This window comes from Rattus norvegicus, chromosome 4 (genome assembly GCF_036323735.1).
Source record: "Rattus norvegicus strain BN/NHsdMcwi chromosome 4, GRCr8, whole genome shotgun sequence".
Taxonomy (NCBI): domain Eukaryota; kingdom Metazoa; phylum Chordata; class Mammalia; order Rodentia; family Muridae; genus Rattus; species Rattus norvegicus.
The window spans coordinates 1,154,617-1,171,920 of NC_086022.1; the positions used below are offsets into that span (position 1 = coordinate 1,154,617).

At 38.4% G+C, this 17,304-nt stretch overlaps 1 pseudogene; it reads right to left on the reverse strand.

The window, feature by feature from the left end:
* Positions 1–265: 265 nt before the first annotated feature.
* On the reverse strand, positions 266–2,670 carry LOC134486527 (ubiquitin-like; annotated as a pseudogene).
* Between the last annotated feature and the right edge of the window lie 14,634 nt (positions 2,671–17,304).

A 17,304-nucleotide genomic window follows, 5' to 3' on the forward strand; every position in this document is an offset into this window, starting at 1 on the left:
GATTTCCGTATCGGGTTACTTCGGTTCTAAGCCAGACATGGGTTTGTCAATTTGTTATTAAAATTTCCAACCCTAATAGCCCATGTAAAAGACACCCAATCTAAATATTTTAATTATAAGTTATATGCCTACATTGGGCTTATCTAATACAATACTAACTTATTTCCCAATTCTAAGACTCCTTATTATTTCTGGTTGCTCCCAGCCACATGATTCTGGTGCATAGTGGCTTCCTTCTCTCCTCTTCCTTCATTCTTTTTCTCCTTCTACCTGCCACCCCCTCCTGAGCCTCCAGTCCCACCTTTCCTATCCAGTACCCAATCATAGGCTCTAACCTTTTATTGACCTATTAAAGTGGAGAGAAGGTTCACATAGCATCACCTAAGTACATGATGCTCTGCTTGTGGGGTGGGGGCAACCCCTCTTGAGGAACCAATATGAACAATAATATACAAGCAGCATCAAGCCAAACCACTACAGTTTACTCGTAAGATCTCAGTTTTTAGTACAAAATCCAATAATGTTAGTTGTTTAAATGTGTTTCTTACTATATTTCTTACACAGCTGTTTTCCAAATGTGGGTTTGTCTGGTGTTCTATACCAGCATAGAGTATTCATAGTTAACAGTGTATTTTCTTGCCACCAATACATGAATTTTTGTTGGATATGCTAAAGAGTCATAATGGTTTTACACAGGAAAGCTAATTGTCAGAATTTTGTTTTGTTTTACAGTCAGGGTTTTCTGTAATGCCCTGGCTGTCCTGGAACTCACCTTGTAGACCAGGCTGCCTTCAGACTTACAGAGATGTGCCTGCCCTCTGTCTCTTAATGCTAGGGTTTAAGTCCTGTGCCCAGCTTGATATTTTTATTTGTCATTCTCTTTCTCCCTCTCTCTCTCTCTCTCCCTCTCTCTCTCTTTTTTTTTTTGTCCCTGTCAATGGATTTTATTTGGTCACAGGGTCACAGGCCAGGTATGGCCCCAGTCTTATTTGACCTTCTTCTTTGGGGCTCAGGTTGTTGGAGTGGCCGAACTTCTTGTAGCAGTTTACTACACTGTGTGCAGGCATGAGTAGCACTTGTGGCAGATCATCTTGTCACAATTGTAATTCTGGACAAGGTGACAAAGGGATGACTCAATGATGCCACTGTGCAGACACAGCACCAGGTGCAAGGTGGACTCTTTCTGGATGTTGTAGTTGGACAGAGTGTGGCCATCCTCCAAATGTTTGCCAGCAAATATCAGCTCTGCTGGTCGGTGGGATGCCTTCCTTGTCTTGGATCATTATTGATGGTGTCACTGGGCTCAATCTCAAGAGTAATGGTCTTGCCCATTAGGGTCTTCATGAAGATCTGCATGTTGGTATCTGCTACTTGGCCACCTTGTTGAAGAGAAAGAGTGGTTTGGGGTTTTTGGGGTTTTTTGTTTGTTTGTTTTCTTTTTTCCTTTTAATACTCAGATCATTTTGTTGACTTCTCGGTGTTTCTTGAGGGCTGGTATAACTTGCATTTTAAATATATTTACCTGGATCTTCACTGCTTGCTCTCTCCTTTATCTTAACAGGCATGTGTCCTTTTTATGGGACTGAATAGACTTTTTTTAAATTGTCTCCAGTCTGTGTTCTTCTTTCACTGCCCTTTTATGAGTCAGTTTTTCACAGAATTGGCTGTCACAGTGCACGAAAAATTCGCCCAGAGTTTGAGACAAGGAGAAATGGGTGGCAGTTTTAGGACCTGTACTATCATATTTTGGATCACCAGGGGGATTATTAGAAGTAATATTATTATAACGTAATGTTATCCTAATAGTTGGGTTATAATAATTCTTATTAACAATCTCTGGTTATTCTAAGTCAGTAATTTTCCTTATTAGATAATATTTACTTTCATCTCCATAAATATAACAGTCATGCGGCAGAACTAGTAACAGCTAATGGTGAAAGAACAATTCCTTGTGTATATAGACTTTGTTTTTTTGTGAACTACTTTTTGAAATATGTCAAATTATAACAGCAGTATTGTTGGTATCAGGAATTGCCTTGAGCAGCGACATCATTTGGTAACTGTTGACATGGCAAGAGCCCTACTTTCCCAGTATTCCTTTGGTACAAATCCCAATTCCACATGGGAGTAGTTATGTCATATTCCAAATGAAAGGCAGACTCCTTCTGCCTTCATGCTCTCTTTTCTCTTCATTCGTTTCTCTTCTTTCTCTTGCCCCTTTCCCTTGTCTTGTTCTCCCATTAAATTTCACCAAGTGGAACTGTGTTAGTTTTGTGTGCTCTATTTGGATGTGTGTGGTGGGTATTTTATTACAACGAGATTTTAATAACAACAAGTATAATAATTTAAGAGCTTGGAAACCAGACTGACTGGAAATAAGTTCCAATTTGGGCACTCAGCAGCTGTTGAACTTATATTACTAATATAAAAGTTGTGGGTGATAGTAATTTTTCCCTATAGTGTTGTGAGAATTAATCTAACTCCTTGTAAACCTCTTGTGTTTTATTACTTATCAACAACATTGGGTAGTAGTAGCCATTGTAATTGTTTCATTAAATAAAATTTGTAGAGTTGTGCAGAATGGAGTTTATCAAAGCTAAATAGGTGAAACTACACATAACTAAATTGTATAATCAGATTTATCTTATAAAATTATAATCTTAAAGGAAGAAGGTTAGAAGGTAGAATAGGAAATAATGCTGTACTATTGTAAGAAGTGACTTAACATTCAGAAAACTGAAGAAAAGGAAATTCATCTATTAAGGTGGTGTACATTCCATAATATATCCTACATTATGTTAACATTTTTCTTAAATGTGATTTTTCAAAATTGACTATGTTTTTAATGAGAAGAATTAGTTTGGGTTTGAATGCTCTTTTTTTCCGTTTAGGCAATATGTCAGTATTGAGGGCACCCAGACATCAGAGCTCTGGAAGGCATGTTGATACTGTTTCTTCTTTGTCTCCTGGGTGTAAGAAGTATAACAGATCTTAAAGATCTGTATTCTTCTTTGTTTAAAAAAATTGACACATGAGAGAGAGAGAGAGAGAGAGAGAGAGAGAGAGAGAGAGAGAGAGAGAGTGTCTGTGTGTCTGTGTGCCTGTGTGTGTATCTGAAATGATAACAATATATTCTTTGGAAAGTATTTTGTTCTTTCTCAATTAAATTTATTCATTTGTTCAAATTGGCTACCCTTTATTATCACAGGTATAGGAAAATTAGAATAGTACTGCTTTAGTGTACGTTGAAATATACAGAGAAGAGTATCTTAAATTGAGGACTCCGTTATCTCACATAGATGAGAGTTTCTGGATATTTTCTATATCTTTTTATTGCACATTAAGGGGAATTTGCTGCTATACTGTGTCTTCAGACTTTCTCTTCTGTTCAAATAACTCCTCCCTTAATGTAGGTAAACATACTAACTTCTGGGTTTTGGATAATTCTGTATCATTGAGTTGAGTCAACTGGGCAGTCTGCTTTGCAAATGAAATTTCAGGTTTATGTGTGTACTACTTACTAGTATTAGAAGCATTTATTTAGCATTTTTCTTTAGTTCTTTCTGGACAAGATAGCTACATTTGCAGTTTCATTTGAAAGTCAGTTTTTCTCTTATGTGAAAATACTAGAAAATTCTAGATTCCCAGCAAGGCTTTATTTTGTTCTGGATAGTTTTGACTCAGCTCTGAAAGGGATTTTTTTGAATGTAAAGGAATTGATTTTAGGCTAGGGACACTTACCTTCTGGTCTATTGTTCTTTTGTCTGGCTTATGTAGTGAGGCAGGAGAGCTTGTGTGTTATATGTTTCTTTGTTCTGAGCAACCTGCTCTCAAAATCTATTTATACCTACTTATACCAGAATTACAAAAGTCTGATTGTAGTTTTTTGTCTCATTTTCTTGTCCTATAATCTGAACCTGGTATCCGAGTTGCCTGTTTTTCATTGTAAGAAATCAAAGGCCACAGAAAACTGACTCTGCTGCTGTTAGATTGAGTCAGTTCATCAAAGCCATGTTTGGTGGAGCAAGCTTTTAATCCTAGCAGATGAACTTCTATGAGTTCCCGGCCAGGCTGGTGTACATAGAACACCTTTTCATCTTGATACTAACACCCAGCTGGAGTGGCATTATTACCAGAATAAACTGAAAGGAAAAGTCGGTGCACATAAGTTCTTTAAAGCAATAGTCCTCCCATGGATGGTCTCTGAATGTTGGTGTTGGTGTTGGTGCATTAGAAGTAAAAGTAGAATTGGAATAATTAGCTCTTTGAAGGCTTTAAGAATGCTAGTGACTGTAGAGAGAGTATCTTGTGTATTTGTATGGATATATCACCTTTCAGTTAAAAAAAATTATGGCCTATAGGAAAGGGTAGAATAGAAGGTGGGACATCCAGGAGGCAGAAAGAATTCTGGGATAGAGCCAGGTTGGAGAGATTTGTCCTGGAAAATGTGACCAGACAGACTCGTGATTCCTGAGCACAGGTAATGAGCCACATGGCGGAATGTAGATTTGAGTAAGTGGGTTAGAATTTGTCAGAGAAGAGTCTAGCTCTATGGCCAAGGTATTTGTTAATATATTTTGAGTCTCTGTCTTATTTCTGGGAGCATGGGGCTTGGAGGAAGAACCGGGTTCAAACTTCTACAAGTGACAACATGAATCGAAACAAAATCGAAATCTGAGCAATGACCAGTGTATAGTTTTGGTTACTGGAACTGGAGGATGATGTTCACCTGGAACTCAATCCCAATTTAGGTTGGGAGTGAAAGCATGATTTTTTCATATTAACTAGATGAGCTATTAGCGATGTGGCTTATGTCACCATGCAGACACTAAAGTTTAGGTTCTTCAGTATTTTTTAGAACTTAAAAGCAGACACCATGGTACCTAATCTCGGCTTTCAGGAGATGACACCAAGAGAACAGAACTTTCAAGGGAAGGCTACAGAGCAGGTAACCCCAGCGCAAGGAAAGACACAAGCACTATGGTAACCAGAGTCTAAATGCCTCATTTGACTGAGCTGGTTTCTTAGAAAAAATATTTCCGTAACTCTGTTGGAAAATTAGTCTCTTTACAATCACAAGATCTTCATTTGTTTTACTACCCTGCATTACAGTTCCAAAGAAATTGGCAAGTCTTTCCCATTGGTTTCCTTGTAGAATAAATTATAAAACCACAAATATTAAAAAAAAAATCATTGTTTTAGAAACACATTAACAAGAAGAAAGACATATAGCAGAGTAGAAAGGATCTAGATTTTGGTTTTATCCCAGTTACTTCTGTTTCCTGTTTTGTCAGATTTAAAAAAAACAATGGTTATTTTAGAAACGACCCTGTTGAGGAAAAACAGAATCTGGCCATCTGGATTTCTTTTCTGGAATTAGTCTTTCTTGGTTGCCATCATCTGCTTACACGGTCCACCAGGAAGGGTGATTGTAGACACATATTTATAATTTATATCTGTATCAGTTTTTCAAGTTTTCTAGGGCTCTTATTAGCTGTTAAATGTTTTCAGAAAATATTGAGATTAGTGATTTGTGTCAGTAGATCTTGGGATAACTTCCTGAGCTATTTGAGTCTTTGTTTGATTGCTTGTGGTCAGTTTCTTCAGCATACTTGTGTACCATGTTGCTTTTTCTTTCTGAATTTCCTTCTTTGTATTATTAAATAGATAAAAATTTAAGTTCTAGAAAGCAAGGGATGTGTAACGGAAGGAAGTACACAGTACGTGTCCCATGCTGAACACTAAGAAAATACTTAGTGAACATCTGTCAAAATGAGGGAAAAAAAAACTGTTGTGCATGTTTGTTGGTGTTTCTAAGTTCCTTTGTTGCTCAGTCTGGTGGGTAGACTCCAAGTCAGCTGCTTGTTTTAGTAGTCTGCATCTAGATTTTGACCTGGGTAGGTGCTTGTTCTTTGAAAATAGCAGGAAACTAATCTTCTTTTGTCTTGCTTTCCATCACTGGCTGGCCAAGCATGGTTTTGCAGCAGAATATTTTCTTTGCTTACTTAATTAGCTGCATCTTATTAGCCACTGGATTTTTAAAATATTTAACATCCTTTTATAATTCATATCTTTTTCATTTCTTTTGGATCGGCCACCGGAAGTCAAATATTAGAGGAAATGTTTAAGTTCCACAAAATGAAATATTCCTTTCCTTTAAAAAAGTGGTCATAATACTTTGATACTATATTCTTGTTTTAACTTTATGACATTCATTTTTGTATCTTAAGGTCTTTGACCCATTTGGAGCCTGTAAAAGTATTTGATAGATATAAAATGACTAGATTGTCTTTTACTAAATTTACAGCCAAACCTGTGCCTAAAACTCCTTTTCCAATGCCTTTCTTCTACTTTTTTCCAATATCACATTCTCTGAGTCATTATTAGACATCGCACAAAAATTAAATGTACAAAGAGTCATTTTAGAAGTTAGTATCTTTGACTTCTACACATTAGCTCTATAAAAATCAGGTCTAATATTGACTTGTATTGTTAGATGAAGCATCTTTTGTGTTTTTTGGAAACTGATTTCTTGTTCCTTATACTAAGAAATTAGGTCAATGTAACCAGAGCATTTGATCCATCTGTGACTTCCTTTGTGTGCTGTTTCCTGAATCATCTCTTTGATGATTCCGTTTAGACCTATTTAATCTCTGCACATGTTTGGGGCCTTTTATAAACCCTTCCTGGATTCCCAGGATGCAGATGTTTTCTACCCTGTTAGGAACTTTACTTTTCATTCTACAAGAGCAACAATTTAAATTCTATTAGTCACATTCTGACTCTCAGTGATTACTCTTTCACAATTTTGTGTCTTGGTCTCTGATTTCTCCAACTATTCCTCCACTTCTTTTCTCCATGTGCTTCTCTAGTTTGCCCTCCAGTGAGGACCGTGTATCCTTGCATTTCCATGAATCTCAGATAGAGTAGTTCACTCTGCTTGTGGAGAGACCCATGCACTCTGCTGCACTGTGGAACAGGTCAGCTAGAGGAGCACTATGGTGTTGCCTCTCAGGCCACGGCAGTGGGGGTGCATGGCCCACACTCAGTAGTCAAAGATGAATTTTGCATAATTTCCAAGTGAGACTCTTATTTTAAAAGTTCTTAAAATATAAAGGTTATGTAACTTCCTTTTAAAGCTTAATTCATGGTTGTAACTTTGGAATATAATATATCATGGCTGTTGTCTTTGTTTAGTGGCATTTTCTGTTGGATTGTTATTGATGACCCTTAAATTCTTGCAGATTAAATAGTGGACTGTTGTGGAAACACTGGATAATCTGCTTACTTTGTGTTGAGTTTGTAAGAATGTGACATGTACTTACATTTTACCAGAAGCCATAGCTATGGGTGCTAGGATCTGAAAATATCTGTATGGGCTGTGTATTAGGTAAAGATGTTGATGGTTATTGGTCAGATAAGGAAAATTTATTGGTGGGGTTGGTGTGGTGCTGCTTGTATTTAAATGCTCCCACATACTGGCTCCCAAGACCCCGAAGCCCTGAGGAACAGATCCTCAAGTACCCCAAGTGATGCTTTGTAAACTTTGCTTCTTAGTTTAACTCATCAAAAATGGATAGAGTCTGTGATTAGGCAATAGAAGAAGAAAGGTGAGATTGAGGATGTAGTGGAGGGTCTCAAGAGAGCGGAGAATGGGGAACAAGAGAGGAGACCAAGGGAGGAGGAAACCACCATGTGAGGAGATGGACCCTGAGCATATGGCCTGGAAAAACAGCAAGTAACAAGGGACATTATGGCATGGAAATAGGTTAGTATAGCTGTAAACCTGCCCAATTAGGCTTATGACTTGTAAATAAAGTACCTGGATTGTGTGTCTTTTATTTGGACTAGTTAGAGTGTTTAATTCCTTTTATAATTGGTGCCTTTCACCCTGAGATTAAGTCTCATGCTCTACTGAAATGAAGTTAGATATTGTACTGTGTGTTTCTGGTGGTGCAATAACTTTGCTGTTTTTCATAGAGCATTGAGGTGTTTCAATATTTGTGAAAAAGAGGCAGTGAGTAGTTTTTTTTAACTATGTGCTACTGCAGTGTACACAGAATAGCTTTGTTTGGAATTAGCTAAAGTGATAGGTTTGGGTCTTGCTTTACTAACAGTGTAGTTTGTAGCAGAAAAGTTTCTATAAATGCACACATCATACTTAACCTAATAGTATTATCCAGAGCAATGACCAATTTCTTTAATATATTCATCCATTATTAATTGACTTCTTTATGGTTCAGGTGCCGGGCACATTTATACATCTGGGTGAGATTGCAAATTTTGTTTGTATATTACAAATGCCGGTAAGCTGTTTTTCTATCGAAACTGGAATTATGTTCTGTAAAGCAGTTACTACTGACAAAAATTGAGCTCAGGTTTTTTAGTTGAAGGTGCACTTGTTTCATGACAAGTAGAAAATAATGCTGTTAGACTGTTTTTACCTGTGCGTAAAAGAAAAACTTTAATGTTTAAGATAAAGTGTCATTATAGTATATAAAAATGTTCATATAATGTACATATATTTGTGTGTGTGTGTGTGTGTGTGTGTGTGTGTGTGTGTGCGCGCACATGTATGTTTGATTGTAGTGTATAGATGAGATCATCAAGCTAACTGACTTAGTTTCTGGATATGGGAAACAGGAAACCAAATTTTCTAAAAATGATTAGTAAGTTTTTGTTTAATCAAATGGCTGGCAGAAACTTGAAATTTCTTTAACATGTTATTTTTAAGTTCTATAGAAAGTTCTTTTAGGAAAGAAAAAATAACCATTCCAAGAAACTTCTTTTCTGTTTTTCCTGTTATAGTGAGCTGCATAGTTCTCCTAAGCAAGGAGGTGGATTTCATCCTCCTTACCACTTTCACCCTTGCCTACCCCAGGGACTGTCTGACAAGGTAAAAGAATGGTTTCCATTTATTAAAACATGATACCATGAGTTTATTGTGACGCGTTTTTGTCTGAACACTGCTGAAGAATAAAAAAACAATATTACTAGTTTTTGTACTAAGTATAGAAATAATGGCCATTCATGCAGGTGTTTGGAACCTAAATATTTGCACCTGAAAATAATAGAAACCATATTTCCTTAATAAAATTTAAGGAAAACATATTTTAACATAATTATTAAATCTTATTTTAATGCAGACCTAATATCAGATTCATCAGTGAGTAAGAATCCCGATTCTATGCAAAGAAATTGAATTGGTTCTGTTTTTTTCAAGAGATGAAATTGCTTCTTGTGGTTATGAAGGCAGGTATGGAGAAGCTAAGTGAGTTCTATAATAATAATAATAATAATAATAATAATAATAATAATAGGATCTCTACCTTGTGATCTAGACTAATAAATGAATCACAGAAAGAAAAAAAGTGGAGGTAGAGTTACCATTAAAGGTTTTTGGGGCCTGGGAATCAGATGCAAGGGACAGAGAGACTACAAGGCCACAGAATATGTTGCTTATCAATTATATTGAGAGGTTACAAAGAGGATGGCAGGTTTGAGGAAAGCAGCCAGTTAGACAGGACTGTGAACTAACACTTCCTTGCTTATGAAAGAAAACTCAAAAGTCACATCCAGCTGGAAAGTCTTATGAATACTATGAAGTACCTATTAATGTGGGGAGCCAGGACTGCCCAAGGCTGTCTAAAAGACCTGGACAAAAGAATAAGTAGAACACTAGTTCTATTCCCTTACCCAGGATCAAACTTCTCAAGGCCTGTCCGATGCTGAAGCCAATGCCTTAAAGGAGTCAAGGTTGAGGGAAGAGACTCTTGTGGTTATCAGTTCTTAGGCAGCTGTATCTGTGGTATCCCATGTTCTTTTCTTCAGCATTGTCTGACTTAATCATTTGCTGACTTAGTTGTTCCCCATGTACAACCATCAGTTACCCCCAGGACTGGAAAGTATAAATATGATTCTACAATTTCTAATAAAGTGCAAATAAATTTCAAGCAATCTTCACAAAAATGTTTACTAACAGCAATCACATTTTAAATCAGACAAACTAAAAATAAATTGAACACCATGTGCTCCAGCTGTATATCCTCTGGACATAACCCCAAGACACCAAATTACTACAGAGGTACTTGTACAGTTTCACCCATTGTTGCTTAGTTCCCAGCAGGGAGGAAATGCAATTCATATGAATCCTAATGGGGTGACTGCTCTGCTTTTCCTATCAGTTATTTTGCTATACTGCCACTATGCCGTCCTCATCGTGCAATCCTAGATAGCACAGTGATCTATGACTCCAAGATATAATGTTTGACTCTGTAATTGCAAATATTGGAAGAGAAGTGAAGTCTTAAACGCTTCTATATATTTATTTAAATGTCCCTGTTTGTTTTATTCCAGAGACTGTGCTGCAAAAGGTATATACATACCTCTCCCTCATTTCCTTTGCTGAAGGCTATGTGGCTCAGTTTTAATTCTCATGTGATAAAGTATCACATTCTCTATACTATTTCAAGAGATGTATCTCTATTATTCCTTTTCTATTTAAAGAGTCTAAACTGTCCTTATATCAAACTATGCTGTTTATATAACAGGCAAACCCAGAAATATCAACTGTGCTTCACAAGGTAAGTATGCAAAATACGATTTATAGAATTGATTGTAATGCATCTACTCTTATTTTTATTTTCTGGTCTATTCAGGTGTGTTTTATAATATCCACCTGCAGAGTTACCTATGGAAAATTACAAACGAAAGCAAAAACAGAAAACAATTAAGGTCTGTTATCAAATCTTAAGCAAACATTCACCACTCTAGGACTGGGAAATTGCTCAGTGGGTAGAAACATATGGACCTGGGTGTGAATATTCAGCATGTATACATAATGCCAGGCATAGGGGATAGCTACACATAACTATTACCTCTGAATCCTGAGGCCTCGCTGACCAGTTCTCCAATCCCACACTGAATTTCTAGTTCAACAAGAGAACTCATGTCAAGAACAGTGAACAGCACTAAAGAAGACGCTTGAAATCCTTCTCAGAACTCCAAAAACACATGCACAGATGGGTAAAGCCACACAGTTACAGGCATGCACCACACACTCACATCCATCAACATTCTTACAACACACAACACCACAGATACATAGAAAATGGTTAAGGGACTGCAGGGTAATTCTTAATTTGCTGTTGTCACCCAGCAGGTATCTCAGATACTGATAATAACCAAGAAAAAATTAAGCTGGAAGAGAGTTTATCCATAGTTTTAACTTTTGCTTTATTTTAATTTAATTAAAATGCTTCCGTAATTTTACACAAAATATTATATCCAGATTTATGGGATTCTAGAATCACCCAGGACAAAAACTTTTGAGCATGTCTGAGAGAGAGACATCAGACTGGAAGCATTCTAGTGCAAAGGCCCTCCAGCCAGAAGCTGGAACCCAGATGCCCTTCAACAGAGGAATGGATACAGAAAACGTGGCACATTTACTCAATGAAGTACTACTCAGCTTTCAAAAACAATGACTTCAGGAAATTCCTAGGCAAATGGATAGAACTAGGAAATATCATCCTGAGTGAATTAACACAGTTAGTAGATACTAACTAGTCCAAAGCTTGGAATAACCAAGATACAATTCTTAGACCATATGATGCTCAAGAAGGAGGAAGAACAAAATGTGTACACTTCAGTCCTTCCTAGAAGGGGGAACAAAATACTCAAGAGGGAGCGGAATATAGGGACATAGAGTGGAGCAGAGACTTAAGGAAAGGCCATCTAGATACTGCCCCATCTGGGGATCTATCACATATGCAGCCACCAAACTTAGGCAGTATTGCTGATGCCAAGAAGTCCTTATTGATGGAAGCTTGATGTGGATGTCTCCTGAGAGACTTTGCCAGAACCTCACTGATTTAGACAAGCATGCTTGAAGCTAACCATCGGACTCCATGGGGACTCCAATGAAGGAGTGAAGGAAGAGCTGAACTAAGTCTTTGCCTTCACACAGCTTCTCAACTGATTTCCAGAGATAGTTACAGCCCCAGTCCCACCCCCACCACCCAGCCAGCCGATAAATTTGGATGCTCGAATCTGAGGTTTGTCATGGTAGTGACTTTCTAAGGTGACATAGCTAATTGGGTGAAGAGATTTCTGGAGCTACAGGCCAGAAAGTCTGTCAAGATGAGAACAGCCCACCAGGGCCAAATGACCCATTGGTGCCATGTGACCTGCTGGTACATGGGGTAATATGGGATGGTGCCCTCTTCGGTATTTCACGCTGCAGGTGTTCAAATTCAGTTTGAACCAAAATGAGTACTTTGGTATTAAAGTCTAAGTTTTAACCAATATCGATATTCCAGCACTGACATTATATTTCTTAGCATAAAGCATCCTATGGGATCTGTGTACGGTTCAGAATGAGTTCTCTGTATTTGATCTTTTCACAAGATTCAACCCAACTCCCAGCTCCTTTGGAGGTCACCAACTATACTATAGGCTGTTCTCCTATGGCACCAAACCTGGACATAAAATGTAAAATGTTATCAGGTTGATTGAAATCCAATGAATCCATTTCCTTTCACTTTCCTCTTTGTTCAGCCACTGATGGCTTTTGGTTGTCTTTTTAAGTAGCCATACACATACCACCTTTTACATTGTCTTTTACAGAGAGGCTCTATGGCTCACGTCTGGACAAACCACACCAGGCCAAAGGGCTCTACGTGGAGAGGTTTATTGGAATGGTAGAGACAAAGGCCAAGGGGTGAAGAGGGGTGGGAGAGAAAGAGAGGAGAAAAAGGGAAGAGAGGAGAGAGAATGGAAGAGGGCAGAAAGGATCTGCCTTTTATGTGAAATGTGGTGTGACTGTAACATGAAATGTATGCTGGAAATGGATGACCGTTGCCTTGACAGCAGATGCTCAGGTGACCAGATGACAACATTGCTGGAGGTAAAAGCAGTTCCTGATACCAACATTTGGGAATTTAGGTCACCAACTGGGACCCTCCTTTGTACCTGTAGCATACCTGTCAAAAAAAACTAGATCTAACCATGCAGGGATGGCACCTTGTGTTTGTACCTTAGCAGCTGCTGAACTCCTTATTGAAGAATAAGAAAACCTAACATTTGGGTTGCCTATAATGGTCTTCTCCTCTTATAACATGTCACAGCTCCTACCTTTCAAAGGTTTACAGAATCTACCTCCCTCCAAGGTTCTTTCTCTTCAGGTAGCACTAATAGAAGACTCCACACTAACCTTTCAATCACACCTGCCTTTCCAATCTTCTTTCTCCACCAAATACTAACCACTCCTTATCTCACCCCTGCACTAAAACCTTAGAGGAATTATTACCTCACCCTTCACACATACAGGAGGGCAATTTGCCTCAGACCATCTATACATGGTATACAGATGGAAGCTCCTTTCTACAAGAAGGAGCCATAAGAGCCAGCTGCCCCATAGTGTCAGACACTGAGGCACAGGCCCTTCCTGCTCATATCACCAATCAACAGGCTGAAGTAGTAGTCCTTACCCATGCCTTTCAACTGGCACAGGGACAAACCCTCAACATCTACACAGATTCTAAACATGCTTTCCATATCATCCTGACCCATGCCACTAACTGGAAGGAGCATGGGGTACTTATGACTAAAGGAGGATCAGTAACTAATGCAAACCAAATTATGGCCATGCTAAAGGCCTCCCATCTCCACACAGCTATTGGGTTTGTCCACTGCCGATCCCACCTGACGAATGACTCTTTTGTCTCCAAGGGAAACAAGGGAGCTGAAGAGGCAGCCAGAGCTGCGGCCCGTAGGTGCCTACACATGTCTCACCCTCCCCAGGACATTCTTACACTGCAACCCACATCCCCACTCTCACTTCCTAACACTCATCAAATTCTGTCCTATTTTGGCCACATCTTTCATCCTAACAGCAAGGCATTGTCTTATTTTGTTAAAACCCACCTGAAGCCTACTCCTAAGGACTTAAGTTTCTTAAAATCCATCACTGCCTCTTCCAAAGTCTGTCAAGTGTCAGATTTCAACCTCTGGTATTGTAGCACCCCTTTTTCTACCCAACAAGGCAGAGGTTCACTTCCTGGAACTGACTGGCAACTTGTCTTTACCCACATGCCAAATGTGCCAAGTACCTCCTAGTTTTGATTGACACATTCTTGGGGTGGGTGGAGGCATATCACACAACTAACAAAAGGGTTCAGACAGTTTCTGAGCTCCTCTTCCAAGAGATCATCCCCAATTTTCATACCGTCAGTGAGACAATGGTCCCGAATTTACTTCCCAAATTTCTGAAATTCTGTCTAAGGCCCTAGACATCACCTGGCATTTTCATATTCCATACCACCCTCAATCTTCAGGTAAGGTAGAAAGAACTAACTGCTCCCTAAAAACCACTCTTGTCAAACTGTCACAGGAACTTCGATTGGGCAAAACTCCTACCTCTGGCTCATTTTAGGCTACAAGCTCTTCCCAAGTGACCTCTTTTTGTCTCACCTTTCAAACTCATGTATCGATGTCAGTACTAATTCCTGGTCTTTCAAGTAAATGCGCTCCCCTCCTAGACCATTGACTTACCCCATTACTTTGTCACCCCCTTTCTCTCCTATGGAACTCTACTGACCAACACTGACTAAGGCCACACGCTGTCTCCTGTCCACTACCTATCAACATTTGAGACCAAGTTCTTCTGTCCCCTCCAGATCAGCAGCTCTTAGCTGTCTCTCCTAAATGGTAGGGCCCTTCATGGACCCTGCTCTCTTAAGCTCCACAAGATGTTGAGACCACCCACCTTGTCCCCAATCCCAGAAGAATGAGACTCCACTCTAGCATCTGTGCTCCACTCCACTGGATTAGACCTGGGCTTCTCATCTGATCGTTTCCATCCATAGTATCACTTACATCTAGAGATTTGAGGTTCAAGGAATCCCCACTGATAACAAACAGACTTTCCCAATAGGATCAGGAAACTGCTCCATGCTGGGAGCCAATCCAAATTACTGTCATCCCTATATCTGTCATTCCTTCTACATATTATGTTCTCTTTGTCTGCTTCCTCTTTGACCAGACAAAAGATGATTGCAAAAAATGGCCAGACAAATATGGGGGCTGCCCACATTGGTCGTTCCAGATACATATGTTAGGATCAAGGACCAATCACTTCTGTCAGCAATGCAAGACCCTGTTCTTCTATATACCAGACCCATGGAATCCCAGGTAGAAAACAGGAGTTGTTGGTAAACTCTAATGTAAAAACCAAGCAGGGTCTTCAGTGAGTACTATCCACATCTAGAGAAATTTTGTCCAATTTCTCAAAATCTAGATATCAGAAAAATAGGAGAAATAATCAAACACTCCTCCAGGGTCCTTACGTCCTTGACATCCCCCCCTCACAAATGGTACTAACTTGTCATTTAGCTTTTTGATTCAGACCCTGACCTTGGTGTACCAACTCCTTATGGCACCCAACCTGGTCACTTTAAAGACTGCTAGCTATGCAGTATACCCCTTAAACTAATTCACAATTGCCAATTACAGCCTCTCTAGTGATACTGCCCAATAACCTTACCTCAGCTTCTATCAGCTGCCCTATAGTAATGGAACCAAGATCATTCATGGTTCAGAACCAAGAAGTATACCTTTTGAGTGTGCACAGTATTGTAATCTGTATTGACAATAAGTCAATATTACTTCCTGAATCCTATTTGAGCCGATATAAAGGTAGGGGAAGAAAAGAATGAAAATGGCGGCCACCACATTCTCAAAGCTTAAAAGGTAAGATATTCCAAAAACAGTTAGAAAACATTTACTGGGAGTCTAATCCTGATGCTGAAACCAAACAACCAAAAAAGAAAGTCATACACCAACATCTCTGATGACCATACGTGCACAAGGCATTAATAAAATACGTGTAAACCAAATGCATTAACACAAACAGATTTCCCATTAGGCTTAAGGCAACTTCATCCCAGAGATGGAGGAAAGAGTCAATACATGAGAATTAACATAATCTACCACATAAGTACAAGTACCACCCTATTGCAAACATAAAAGACCTTTGATAAAATACAGCCTCAATTTGAGATGAAAGTCTTGCAGAGAATAGAGATACAAGGGATTTACCTCAACTTGATAAAGGCAATATACAGCAAAAGTCATTCATAAGAGAGAAGAAGTCAAAGTATTTGTGTTGGAATCAGGACCAAGACAAGGATGTTCACTCTTCTCACTTCTCAACAAACTTCTTATAGTGTTAGGTCAAGCAATTAAACAAGTCAAGGTAATGAAGCAAATACAAATGAGAAGGGAAGAAATCAATATATGTTTACTTTCAGGTTTTAAGATTCTATACATAAAAACTAAATCTTAAAAAAAAAAACTCCTAGAGCTGATAAATATTGATAAAAGTTGAAAAACACAAAGTTAAAGCACAGGAATCAGTATCCTTTTTATATACAAAAGACAAACACAGAAAGCAAGGGGACAATACTATTCTCAAGAAACTAAAACAAAACAAAACAACAACAAAATACTTGAACTAAATATGACAAAGGAATGTGTGCCATGAAAACTGTAAAACACTAAAGAAATTCACTGAACATATTCCTGCTTAAGAAACAGCTACAGGTGTTTCTTGCCCTCTTGCTAAGAGCAGAAGAATAAATAATACTCTGTTAGTACTCAGTGGCTTCTGGGATTTTCCTAACATTCACATCACCACAGAGAACTACAAACAACTAAGAAACCTCTCAAGTTATTGAGAAGCAAATCCCAAGCTTCATGCATTTTTCATGTAAATAAAATAAACCATTTAAGTATCAAGTTTAAAATGGAGATAGGATCTAGTATGCACCCCCCCCCATTACCACAGTCGTGTGGGTGCGACTCAGTGTGACAGCTCCAAGGACTATGTGTCCCGAGAGCTATGTGTCCTGAGGACTTGATGCTGTTATGCTGTTATGGATTTCTACTCTGTTCAGTGCCAGCATGTTCCTCCTAATCTAAGAATTATGGGAAAATTCACTCACTGGCCAACATCTCTGGCACTAACAATTGATTTCTTATACACATTTTTGCCCTCAGCTTCCTGATGAGATTTATTAAAAATTGCTCTTGAGTAGATACTCATTCTGAGGATTTAAAGTAGATATGACTGATATTTATATAAGTGGTTAGATCTGTGAGTCTTTTAAGGATACTTTTTAAGAATAAATAATGAAATAATACTCCTGTCTTTATTTAGAAGAAAACTAAAACAATTACATTGCAATTTAATGATGCTTGAAAAATTTGGCTGGGATATATAAGTGATAGAACAAAGAATAAAGC